At 50.7% G+C, this 12,916-nt stretch overlaps 1 protein-coding gene across 5 annotated transcripts in view; it reads right to left on the bottom strand.

Moving 5' to 3' along the window:
* DTNB (dystrobrevin beta) overlaps positions 1-11,831 on the bottom strand; it is a 152,107-nt gene extending 140,276 nt beyond the window's left edge. For all 5 annotated transcript variants that reach the window (XM_064710003.1, XM_064710002.1, XM_064710005.1 and 2 more), the window contains exons 1-2: positions 11,711-11,831; positions 11,044-11,123 (exon numbers count right to left, since the gene is read on the bottom strand). The gene's annotated coding sequence lies outside the window, so the exon portion shown is untranslated. The remainder of the gene's footprint in view (positions 1-11,043; positions 11,124-11,710) is intronic.
* Positions 11,832-12,916: the final 1,085 nt, after the last annotated feature.

Genomic DNA, 12,916 nt, shown 5'->3' with positions numbered 1-12,916 from the left:
GGCACACACGGGATCACGGGCACACACGGGATCACGGGCACACACGGGATCACGGGCACACACAATCAGAATCACTCAATCACACAGGAACACAATCAGCATTACTGAATCACACACAATCACAGAATAACAGTCACAGAATCAGAATCTCAGAACCACAAACAACCATAGAGTCAGAATCACTGGATCACAGAGTCACAGAATCAGAATCACTGAATCACACACAATCAGAATCACACAATCACACACACAGTCACAGAATCAGAATCACACAGAATCACTGAATCACACACAGTCAGAATCACTGAGTCACACAATCAGCATCACAGTCACACAATCACAGAATCACAGTCACAGAATCAGCATCACAGAATCACACACAATCAGAATCACACAATCACACAGAATCTCACAATCACAGAATCAATCACACAATCACACAGAATCACTGAGTCACACACAATCACTGAATCACACAATCAGAATCACAGTCACAGAATCAGTCACTGAATCAGAATCACACAATCACACACAATCAGCATCACACAATCACACACAATCAGAATCACAATCACAGAATCAATCACACAATCACACACAATCACTGAGTCACACACAATCACTGAATCACACAATCAGAATCACAGTCACAGAATCAGTCACTGAATCAGAATCACTGAATCACACACAATCAGAATCACACAATCACACAGAATCTCAGAATCACAATCACAGAATCAATCACACAATCACACAGAATCACTGAGTCACACACAATCACTGAATCACACAATCAGAATCACAGTCACACAGTCACAGAATCAGAGTCACTGAATCAGAATCACACACAATCACAAAATCAGTATCACAATCAGAATCACTGAATCACACAATCCCAGAATCACACACAATCACAAAATCAGAATCACAGAATCACACAGAATCCGAATCACAGACTCACCGAATCTCAGACAACCACAGAATGAGAATCACAGAATCACACTATCAGAATCAGTGAGTAACACAACATCACAGAATCACACAGAATCACACACAATCAGAATCACAGAGTCACACACAGTCACAGAACCACGGAATCACAGAATTCACTGAATCAGAATCACACACAATCAGAATCAGTCACACACAGTCACAGAATCAGAATCAAACTCATGCAGAATCTCAGAATCACACACTATCACAGAATCAGAATCACAATCAGAATCACAGTCACAGAAGCAGAATCACTGAATCACAGAATCACAGAATCAGAATCACAAAATCAGACAATCAGAATCACACAATCACAGAATCAGAATCACTGAATCACACAATCAGAATCAGTAACACATAATCACAGAATCACACAGAATCATTGAATCACACAGAATCACACAACCAGAATCACACTCACACACAATCACAGTTCACACAATCACACACAATCAGAATCACAGAATTAAACAGAATCTCAGAATCACAGAATCAGAATCACAGTCACACACAATCACAGAATCCAAATCACAGTCACACAATCACACACAATAAGAATCACACAACCAGAGAATCACACACAATCAGAATCACACAATCACAGAATCACACAGAATCAGAATCACACAACCAGAGAATCACACACAATCAGAATCACACAATCACAGCATCACACAGAATCACACAGAATCAGAATCACTGAGTCACAGAATCACACAGAGTCAGAATCACAGAATCAGAATTACACACAATCACACACAATCAGAGAGTCACAGAATCACTGAGTCACACAGTCACAGAATCAGAATCACACAGAATCTCAGAATCACTGCGTTGGGAGAGACCTCCAAGATCATCGAGTCCAACCCAACCCCAGCACCTCAGCTCAGCCCTGGCCCCCAGTGCCACATCCAGGCTCTGTTCAACACACCCAGGGATGGGGATCCACCAGCTCCCCATTCCAGTATTTTACCATCCATTCCAGAACTTTATCACCCTTTCTGTAAAGACCTTTTTCCTGATATCCAGCCTAAATTCCCTTGGTGCAGCTCAGGCTGTGTCAGTTCCTGGAGGAAGATCCCAGCCCCACTGAGCACAGGCATTTTTCAGATGGTTATAGTTTGTTTTTGTAGCTGTAGTTGTTTTGTTTCAAGTTAATTTTGTTTCATTCTGAACTTCCACCTCTAAGGAACGCTCCAAAGGGGATTCTGACCTTTAGGGTCTGATAACCATTTCCAGACATTGCTTTGCACTGAGCTTTCTCTGTTTGCAAGAACAGAGAAAGAAAAGTTCATTTACCAATTATTAAATCTGACTTGGTTCACATTCCTGGCATGGCATGCCATTAGCAGAAATAATATTTGATGGCACTGATTAAACTGCAGTTGCTGCATGAAGATAAAACTGTGCCCATACCTATTTATGGTCAGAAATAACTTGTAATTAAAATAAACCCAAAATCCAGTTTGGGGCATGGGCTGATAAACTTGTGCCCATACCTATTTATGGTCAGAAATAACTTGTAATTAAAATAAACCCAAAATCCCATTTGGGGCATGGGCTGATAAACTTGTGCCCATACCTATTTATGGTCAGAAATACCTTGTAATTAAAATAAACCCAAAACCCAGTTTGGGGCATGGGCTGATAAACTTGTGCCCATACCTATTTATGGTCAGAAATAACTTGTAATTAAAATAAACCCAAAATCCAGTTTGGGGCATGGGCTGATCTGTGCCTGACACAGGGAAGGAGGCTCAGTGATTTTCTGCCATTTTTCTGATCAGAAGGAACAACTATTCCTGCTTTCCTCCCCTGTCAGTTCATTCTCTCTTAAAAATGTAACTTTAATAAACAACATAACTGGGATGAAAATATTGAATAAAAATTGAGGGCATACCTGTGCTGGCAGAAAAACTTACTGCTGTCCATCTGCTTTGGCACCTCCTGGCTTGGGGCTTCTGAGCTCGTCTGGCTTCAACTGACTTTTGATAGAAACCATCTCAAATAATTTCTGAACTCTCATAAATGTTTTGTTAAAGTATAAAAGCAAACTTCCTTATGATATAAAGGTGCTTATATTTGTTCATCTCAGACTTCAATAAAAATAGGAAGGTTTTTTCCTTTTCTTTCCTAATTTGAACAATGACTGATTTAATCCCCTTCTCCCTCTGTCTATCCAAAATATCTGATGCTTTTACTCATTTCTTTGTTCTCCTGGTTCCTATTCCCAATCCCTTTCCTCAGCATAATTAAGATAATTAATCAGAAATCCTCCTTGGTTCCCCTGTGGCATTTCCCAGGATAGGAGTGACCTGAAGTGATTTCAGGGGGACACATCTGACCCCAGGAAAAGACAAACCTTCCACACTTGTTCAAGTAGACTGGTAACATCTTTTAAAGCACATTTTAACCACTTCTGACAATTCTTCTCATTTACCTTTAACATTTTAAACTCTGTTCCCATCAATTAGAAGATAATTAACTGAAGCAAAAGAAACTGTGCATAAAAGGATGAAAAGTACCCTGAAATGTTATTTCTGCATCTCCAGCAAGTGCAGGAGCTTCTCTGGGCCCACCAAGCACCTTCCAGCAGCAGCTGCCCCAAAACCCAAAGGTTTGGGTCTCTCCCTGATGTTCTCACATTGCTGCACTCAGATGATTGTGCAAGATCTCTACAAACCCAAACTGGCTCCAGCCTTGGAGGTGAAAGGAAAAACCCACTTGGGTGGGAGCCAGGAAAGGGATGGAACTCCCCAGGGATTACAGCTCTGCACTGAAATCCCAAACAAATCAATGGCTCCTTTTATTTTCCTCCATAAATCCAGTGGATCCAAAGCTGCTCTGCAAGATTCTGCAAAAAACCTGCCCAAATAAAGCAGGAAGCTTCATTAAAAATGAACAGGCAGCCCAGTAGCTTAGAGAAAAATCACAGCAATGAAACCCAAAGCTTTCCCTCCTGCGTGCCCTGCCATCCCTGCTGCAGCTCGGAGGTTCCTCCAAGGCACAAGAGAAGCCATCTGCTGTGTTCAGGCAGGACACAGCACGGGGCAGCACAGCCCCACCGAGCCCTGAGCCCTTCACTCGCTGGGCTGGAAAATCCTGATGGGCAGGGACGTGCTGGCTGGAGAAACCTGGGCATGGGGGCACAGCCAGCTGGGCACGGGCACCAGGGCTCAGGGGGTGCTGCTCCTGGGTGGGCACGTTCCTCCTGGGTGGGGATGCTCCTCCTGGGTGGGGATGTCCCTCCTGGGTGGGGATGCTCCTCCTGGGTGAGGATGTCCCTTCCTGGGTGGGGGTGTCCCTTCCTGGGTGGGGATGTCCCTCCTGGGTGAGGATGTCCCTTCCTGGGTGAGGATGTCCCTTCCTGGGTGGGGATGTCCCTCCTGGGTGGGGATGCCCCTCCTGGGTGGGGATGTCCCTTCCTGGGTGGGGATGTCCCTTCCTGGGTGGGGATGTCCCTCCTGGGTGGGGATGTCCCTTCCTTGGTGGGGATGTCCCTCCTGGGTGGGGATGTCCCTCCTGGGTGGGGATGTCCCTTCCTGGGTGGGGATGTCCCTCCTGGGTGGGGATGTCCCTTCCTGGGTGGGGATCAGGGGATGTCCTTCCTGGGTGGGGATGCTGCTCCTGGGTGAGGATGTCCCTCCTGGGTGGGGATGCTCCTCCTGGGTGGGGATGTCCCTCCTGGGTGGGGATGTCCCTCCTGGGTGGGGATGCTCCTCCTGGGTGGGGATGCTCCTCCTGATGTCCCTTCCTGGGTGGGGATGTCCCTTCCTGGGTGGGGATGCTGCTCCTGATGTCCCTTCCTGGGTGGGGATGTCCCTCCTGGGTGGGGATGTCCCTTCCTGGGTGGGGATGCTCCTCCTGGGTGGGGATGTCCCTCCTGGGTGGGGATGTCCCTCCTGGGTGGGGATGTCCCTTCCTGGGTGAGGATGTCCCTCCTGGGTGAGGGATGTCCCCCCTGGGTGGGGATGCTCCTCCTGGGTGGGGATGTCCCTTCCTGGGTGGGGATGCTCCTCCTGGGTGGGGATGTCCCTCCTGGGTGGGGATGACCCCCCTGGGTAGCTGGATGTGGAGCAGCCTCTCCAGGCTGGTTCCCTCAGGCACGTTCAGGGTCTGGAGCAGAACTGCTCCTTGGGGCTTTCCCCAACACCACAGAGTGGAAACTGTCACAGACATCTTTTATGGAAAATCCTTTCCTTGGGATTTTTCCTCTTGAGAAGCTGAGAGGCCTCAGGAACAAAATGTAAACAATGGTTATCTGCTGCTGTGGAATGCAACAGGTGCATCTGGGATTGGGCTCATGTGGTTGTTTCTAATTAATGGCCAATCACAGTCAGCTGGCTCAGACTCTCTGTCCGAGCCACAAACCTTTGTTATCATTCTTTTCTATTCTATTCTTAGCCAGCCTTCTGAGGAAATCCTTTCTTCTATTCTATTAGTATAGTTTTAATGTAATATATATCATAAAATAATAAATCAAACCTTCTGAAACATGGAGTCAGATCCTCATCTCTTCTCTCATCTGAAAACCCCCGTGAACACCATCACAAGAAACAGGGAATTGGAGTGGGTTTGTTGTTTACTCCTGGCTGGATAAAGCTGGGCACGGAGGCACACCCAGCTGGGCACGGGCACCAGGGGCTCAGGGCTGCCCAACACCCTCAGGGCATGGAGGGCACCAGCCTGGCTCGGCTCAGGGACAGCCCCAGGGCTGGGATGTGGAGCTGCTGGGGCTCTGCAGAGGGAGCAGGGCAGCCTGGATCCACGGGCTGGGGGACAACAGGGCTGAGGGACAACGAGGCCAAGAGCTGGGTCCTGCACTGGAATCACACCAACCCCAGGGAGCACCTCAGGACGGGAAGGGAATGGAGCCCCAGGAGGGGCTGAGGGAGCTGGGAAGGGAATGGAGCCCCAGGAGGGGCTGAGGGAGCTGGGAAGGGAATGGAGCCCCAGGAGGGGCTGAGGGAGCTGGGAAGGGAATGGAGCCCCAGGAGGGGCTGAGGGAGCTGGGAAGGGGCTCAGCCTGGAGAAAAGGAGGCTCAGGGGGGACCTTGTGGCTCTGCACAGGTCCCTGACAGGAGGGGACAGCCAGGGAACAGGGACAGGACAAGGGGAAATGGCCTCAGGCTGGGCCAGGGCAGGCTCAGGGTGGACACCAGGAGGAATTTCTGCATGGAAAGGGTGCTCAGGCCTTGGCAGGGGCTGCCCAGGGAGGTTGGCAGTGCCCATCCCTGCAGGTGGCACCTGGATGTGGCACTGGGTGCCCTGGGCTGGGGACAGGGTGGGCACTGGGCACAGATTGGACTAAGAGGATTTTCACAGCTGAAATCATTCTGTGATTCCAGGAAAACCCCCTGGTCTGAGCCCCAGGGTGAGCCCAACAACCCCACCTGGTCAGAAACTGATACACATTGTACTGGATTCAAGATCAACAAAGATGGAACAAGTCACAATATTTAATCAGAGGTTTCTTTGACAGCCTTGCAAAACCTTTAACACAGCTTCCCTCCAGACAAAACAGAACAAACTCACACCCAGGAGAGCTCCAAACCACCTGAGTTTCTGTGATTTCACATCAGAGTCAGCTGAGAGCCCAGAACAGAGAGCAGTCCCAGCCCTGAGGACTCGCAGGTCAGGCCAAGGATGGTGAGGGTGGCACTGAGGTGCCAGCCCCGCTGCCAAGGTGCCATTTGAAGCTCTCTGTGCCCATTGCCAGCCCCCAGGGAAGCACTGAGCCCGGGCACAGAGCTGTGCAGGCTCTGCAGGCCAGCACTGAGGGCTGGGCACAGATTGTCCTGGCACAGCTCTGCTCTCCAGCACACTCAGTGCCAAACCAGAGGCAAACCCTCATCCTCCCTCACTGCCCCACAGCCTGAGGAGCAGAAATGCCTTTTTCCAACCTGCCTGTTGAAGTTCATGTCATGGCATTCACCATGAGCCTGCAAACAAGAGCAAATCCAGCAGCTGAAAGTGTTTCCTTGAAATAAAGCAGTGCTCCTGTGGGGTGAGAGAAATGGAACATTACAGGAGGATTTCTGAGCAGGAAGAAGTTGGGAACAGTCTAATTAAAGCTTAACCCTCTCTCTCAGGAAGGGAAGACTCATTTTTGTGGAGGGGATTTCTGAGCACTCAGTTCTCCCAAGGGAACCTGGCAAAGCCTCCCCTCTCCACCTGACCCCACAGCAGAGCCCTGAGTGCAATATTCATGATGAGGAGGGCTCTGAGCTGCATTCCTGCCCTTCTCCCATTACCCCAGGCTGGGAGGTGGAGCAGGAGCAGGTCCCACACACCTGGCAGCTCAGAGCTCCCTGCACACCTGGGGAGGAGGGAAACTCCACTGAGGAACACCTGCAAACAGCAACTGCTTTCCCTCATCATAAATGACTTCAGGATAAAACAGCTTGCTCAGTTTTAACTCATTAATTTCACCTCCTTCATTAACTTACAGTGTGAACTCTTCCTCACCAGCTTCACAGGTCCAAACTGAAATAATCCCAGGTTTGTGAAGTGTCAGATATTACTGAAAGGCTACTGAAACATTACAGGAGGATTTCTGAGCAGGAAAAAATGGAAACAGTCTAATTAAGAGCTCACCTCTCAGGAAGGGAAGACTCTTTATTGTGGAGGGGATTTCTGAACATTCAGTTCTCCCAAGGGAACCTGGCAAAGCCTCCCCTCTCCACCTGACCCCACAGCAGAGCTCTGAGTGCAATATTCATGATGCTGCAATATTCATGGCAGGCTCTGAGCTGCATTCCTGCCCTTCTCCCATTACCCCAGGCTGGGAGGTGGAGCAGGAGCAGGTCCCACACACCTGGCAGCTCAGAGCTCCCTGCACACCTGGGGAGGAGGGAAACTCCATGAGGAACACCTGCAAACAGCAACTGCTTTCCCTCATCATAAATGACTTCAGGATAAAACAGCTTGCTCAGTTTTAACTCATTAATTTCACCTCCTTCATTAACTTACAGTGTGAAATCTTCCTCACCAGCTTCACAGGTCCAAACTGAAATAATCCCAGGTTTGTGAAGGGTCAGATATTACTGAAAGGAGCACAGAACCATTAATCTGCATTTAAAAGTCTCTCTGCCAGTGCCCCGGGCAATGGGAACTGAACACCCACACAGGCCTGGTAACTTTAACTTTGCCTGAGCTGCCAGACACACACACAGCCCCTGCTTCAAAGCCTGGCAGCACCCAAACTGCTCCTCACTGCTCACAAAGGCCTTGCTTTGCACAGGAACAACACAAGCCTGAGGTACAGGTCCAGCTGATGACATTCACCATTGCCTTCTGTGAAACTAAGAGTTTTTATCACTTAGTTTTGTCACTTTCTGTTTTAAAAAATAAATAAATAAAGATTTTAGTGAGGGCCTCAGCTTCCTCCCTGTTTGCTTTATGCCAGGACACCCCTTTACCTCTTAAATCCCAGAATCACTGAGTCCAACCTCTGATCTAAATAAAGTCAAAATTTGCACTGGCAAAGACTGAAAATACCTCACCTTGCAGTCAGTCACTCAGTAGCTACTTAAGTTCCTATGTTTTTAAGTGTTTTGCAACCACAGCACATCCTTCAGACATCCAACTCTTTTAAAACTTAGTGATGAATTGGCACCTGCTGTCATAATTCTATTTGTTTCCACCTGGCCAAATATAATGTGCTGTCTGCTGTGGAATTTTAAGATCTCCTACTGTTTCTTCCAGATCTAGGCTGCCTAAAAATCTTCATTACATAAGGTTTTTTTTAATAAATCTGTATTATTTAAGCACAGCTGAGAAGTTAAAATAGTTCAGTCCTCAAAGCCCACAGGACTGGGAAAGGCCCATGAAACTATTTTAATTTAGGCACAGTTTTATCAATAGAAATCTGTTTAAACACTAAACCAGAGACAAACAACAAAATCATGGTTTCTTCTCCCTGGTACCAAGGGGAAAACAATTAATGTAATAAAATATGATGAACTCAAATCCTTATCACCTGATCTGAATCCTTCTTTAGGCTCCCTAAAGCTGCCCCAGAGCAGCCCACGCAGGCAGGCTGATGTGGAGCTCAGGCAACAAGCCAGCCACAAAGCCTGGCTTTGAACTTCCAGATGTGGCTCCTTCCCTCCTCAAAAACTGTCCCAGCTTCCACAACACACAGCTGAGAACAGCCATCCTGGTTTAAAGGGCTGAGAACATCCACCCTGGTTTAAAGGGCTGGGAACATCCACCCTGGTTTAAAGGGCTGAGAACATCCACCTTGGTTTAAAGGGCTGAGAACATCCACCCTGGTTTAAAGGGGTCCTAACTCAGAACATCCACCTTGGTTTAAAGAGCTCCTAAATGAACACATCCACCTTGGTTTAAAGGGCTCCTAACTCAGAACATCCACCCTGGTTTAAAGGGGTCCTAACTGAGAACATCCACCTTGGTTTAAAGAGCTCCTAAATGAACACATCCACCTTGGTTTAAAGGGCTGCCTAACTCAGAACATTCACCCTGGCTTGAAGAACTCAGAACATCCACCTTGGCTAGATGAACTCCTAATTCAGAACACCCACCCTGGTTTAAAGAGCTCCCAACTGAATACACCCACCTTGATTTAAAGGGCTGCACAACTCAGAACATCCACCTTGGTTTAAGGGGCTGCCTAACTCAGAACATCCACCCTAGTTTAAAGGGCTGCACAACTCAGAACAAATCCACTTTGGTATAAATGGCTCCTAACTGAACACACCCACCTTGGTTTAAAGGGCTCCTAACCCCCACCCAACTCAGAACATCCACCTTGGTTTAAAGGGCTGAGAACATTCATCTTGGTTTAAAGGGTTCCTAACTCAGAACATCCACCTTGGTTTAAAGGGCTGAGAACATTCATCTTGGTTTAAAGGGTTCCTAACTCACAACATCCACCTTGGTTTAAAGGGCTCCTACTTGAATACACCCACTCTGATTTAAAGGGCTGCACAAGTGAACACATCCACCCAACTGAGAACATCCACCCTGGTTTAAAGGGCTGAGAACATCCAGCTTGGTTTAAAGGGCTCCAAACTAAACACATCCACCTTGGTCTAAAGAGCTGCACAACTGAACACATCCATTTTGGTTTAAAGGGCTCCACAACTGAACACATCCACCAAACTGAGAACATCCACCTTGGTTTAAAGGGCTGCTTAACTCAGAGCATCCACCCTGGTTTAAAGGGCTGACCAACTCAGAACAAACCCCTTGGTTTAAAGGGCTGCCTAACTCACAACTCCTTCCTAGGTCCCCTACTCAGCACTCCCTAAAACATGCACTGCTCTTGGGTCCTGGGATAAAGCAGAGGCCTGGCTGCATCAGCTGCACCCCAGCCAACACAAAAAGCCATTTACTGCTCCAAAAAACTGCTCCAAAGCCAGGGAGCCTGGGACAATGCTGGCAGGGCTGCAGCATTCAGCACCACGGGAAGTGCAGTGAACAATGAGGGTGTCCCACAGAGCTCACAGGAGGCCCTGCATGTGTCCCCTTAAATACAGGATTGTGGAACTGTCAGAGCCAGCTCTGGCAGCCCAGCCTGGGAGCTGCTCCCTTGGCACTGACTGGTTTGAGTGGGAAGGGACCTGAAAGCTCAGCCAGTGCCACCCCTGGGTCCCTGGCAGTGCCCAAGGCCAGGCTGGGGCTTGGAGCAGCCTGGGACAGTGGAAAGTGTCCCTGCCATGGCAGCAGGGTGGAATTCAATGCTGTTTAAAGCTCTTTCCCACCCAAAACATTCCATAATTCTATGATTCACCTTCCCCAGACGAGGGATGTGTTGCACAACAAACAGAATTCTGGAGGAATTTGAAACGGAGGATTCCATCTTTTTACATGATTCCATATTTCCACATGTCCAGCACATAACAGAAATAGCAGGAGTCACTGCTTCACAGCACAAGTTTGTCATCAGTGAAAAATGTCAGTATCAGTTTAGTGAGTGTCAGAAAGAGGCAATCAGTCTTGTGAGTGTCAGAAACAGGCAGCTGAACATACAGAACACAAGATTTTAATGTCAACACCACAGTCAATCCCAACAGATCCCGTTACCTGAATCACACTGACTAGTCTCTCAGGGCAACTTCCACTTTCCTGGGCTCACTTCCTTCTTCAGACATTTAAACCACGACCTAAGGAGAGGCGAAGAACACCAAGTGAGCTGTGCCTGTGAGAAAGCAGCGGTTTGCCATGGAAAAACTACACTGCCTCATTTCACAGCCCCAGCACGGTGCTGCTTGTGCCCTGGCTGCTGCTCCCGTTAACTGCAGACCAGGGGAGCCTGCACATCCCGGGTCTCCCGTTAATTATAGATCACTGCAACCTGCACATCCCGAGTGTCCCGTTAATTACAGATCAGTGGAGCCTGCCCATTCCAGGTCTCCCGTTAATTACAAATCAGTGCAGCCTGCACATCCCGAGTCTCCCGTAAATTACAGAGCAATGCAGCCTGCACACCCGGATCCCCCGTTAACACCGAAGCAATGGAGCCTGCACACCCGGATCCCCCGTTAACACCGAAGCAATGGAGTCTGCACATCGCGGGTCTCCCGATAACACCAAAGCAACGCAGCCCACACATTGCGGCTGCCTGCCAGCAGCTGTTCCGCGGCCGGGAGGAACACCGGAGCACGGCCAAACCAGCGGCCGCCCTCCCCCAGCGCGGTGACCCGGCCCCGCTGGGCTCCCCCCGGCCCAGCCCCGCCGTTCCCCCCCGTACCTGAGCCGGTGCCGGGGCTGCCGCGGCTCCCGGGGCTCCAGGGGCGGCCGGGCCGCCTTAGCCGCCGCCGCGCTCCAACGGTCCCGGCCGCCGCCGCGCGGCGCCCCGGCCAATCAGGGCCCGCCTCCGCCGGGGGCGCGCGGCCCCCCACCAATCCGAGCCCGCCCGGCCCCGCCTTCTCGCGCCTCTCAGCCAATCGGCGGCCAGCGCCGCCTGGCGCGCTCCCGCCTCCGCCACAGCGCGCCCGCGCCGCGCGGCGCTCACCCCGGGGCGCGGCGGGACTGCGCAGGCGCAGCGCGAGCAGCCCAGGGGCGGCCCCGCCCCCGGCCCGCCCTGAGGGGCTGCGGCCGCTTGAGGGGAGAGAGGGGGGCGGAGCGATGGCTGGGGCTGCGCTGAGGCTCCGTCAGCCGTGGGTCTCCTCACAGCCATCCCTCAGCTATGGCTGTCCCTCAGCAGCATCCGCTCCGCACCGTGTTCTATGGCTGTCCCTCAGCAGCATCCGCTCCGCACCGCGTTAGCCATGGGCTCCCTCACAGCCATCCCTCAGCCGTGGCTGTCCCTCAGCACCATCCCCCAGCACTGTGTCAGCCATGGCCGTCCCTTCACAGCCATCCCTCAGCACCGTGTCAGCCATGGCTGTCCCTCACAGCTCAGTACCGTGTCATGACTGCCCCTCATCACCATCCCTCAGCACCGTGTCAGCCATGGCTGTCCCTCAGCACCATTCCTCAGCACTATGTCAGCCTTGGGTCCCGTCACAGCCATCCCTCAGCACCGTGTCAGCCATGAGGCCCCTCACAGCCATCCCTCAGCCATGGCTGTCCCTCAGCACCATCTGCTCACCACTGTTTCAGCTAGGGGTCCTCTCACAGCCATCCCTTAGCACTGTGTCAGCCATCACTGTCCCTCAGCACTGTGGCTGCCATGGCTGTCCCTCACAGCTGTGAACAAACTGCCGTCCCCTCAGCATCCAGCCACAGCCATCGAAGAGCTCCATCCCCTCAGCTCCCAGGGCTGGAGCTCCTCTGCCATGGAGCCAGGCTGGCAGAGCTGGGAATGTTCAGGCTGGAGAAGGATCCAGGGAGATCCTGGAGCCACTGCCAGAGCCTGAAGGGGCTCCAGGAGAGCTGCAGAGAGACTGAGGACAAGGCATGGAGGGACAGACACAGGGAATGGCTCCCACTGCCAGAGGGCAGGGCTGGACGG

The sequence above is a fragment of the Zonotrichia leucophrys genome, chromosome 3, assembly GCF_028769735.1.
Source record: "Zonotrichia leucophrys gambelii isolate GWCS_2022_RI chromosome 3, RI_Zleu_2.0, whole genome shotgun sequence".
NCBI classification, from domain to species: Eukaryota; Metazoa; Chordata; class Aves; order Passeriformes; family Passerellidae; genus Zonotrichia; species Zonotrichia leucophrys.
Note: the sequence above shows the minus strand (reverse complement) of the source record. Positions and strands in the feature narration are given on the sequence as shown.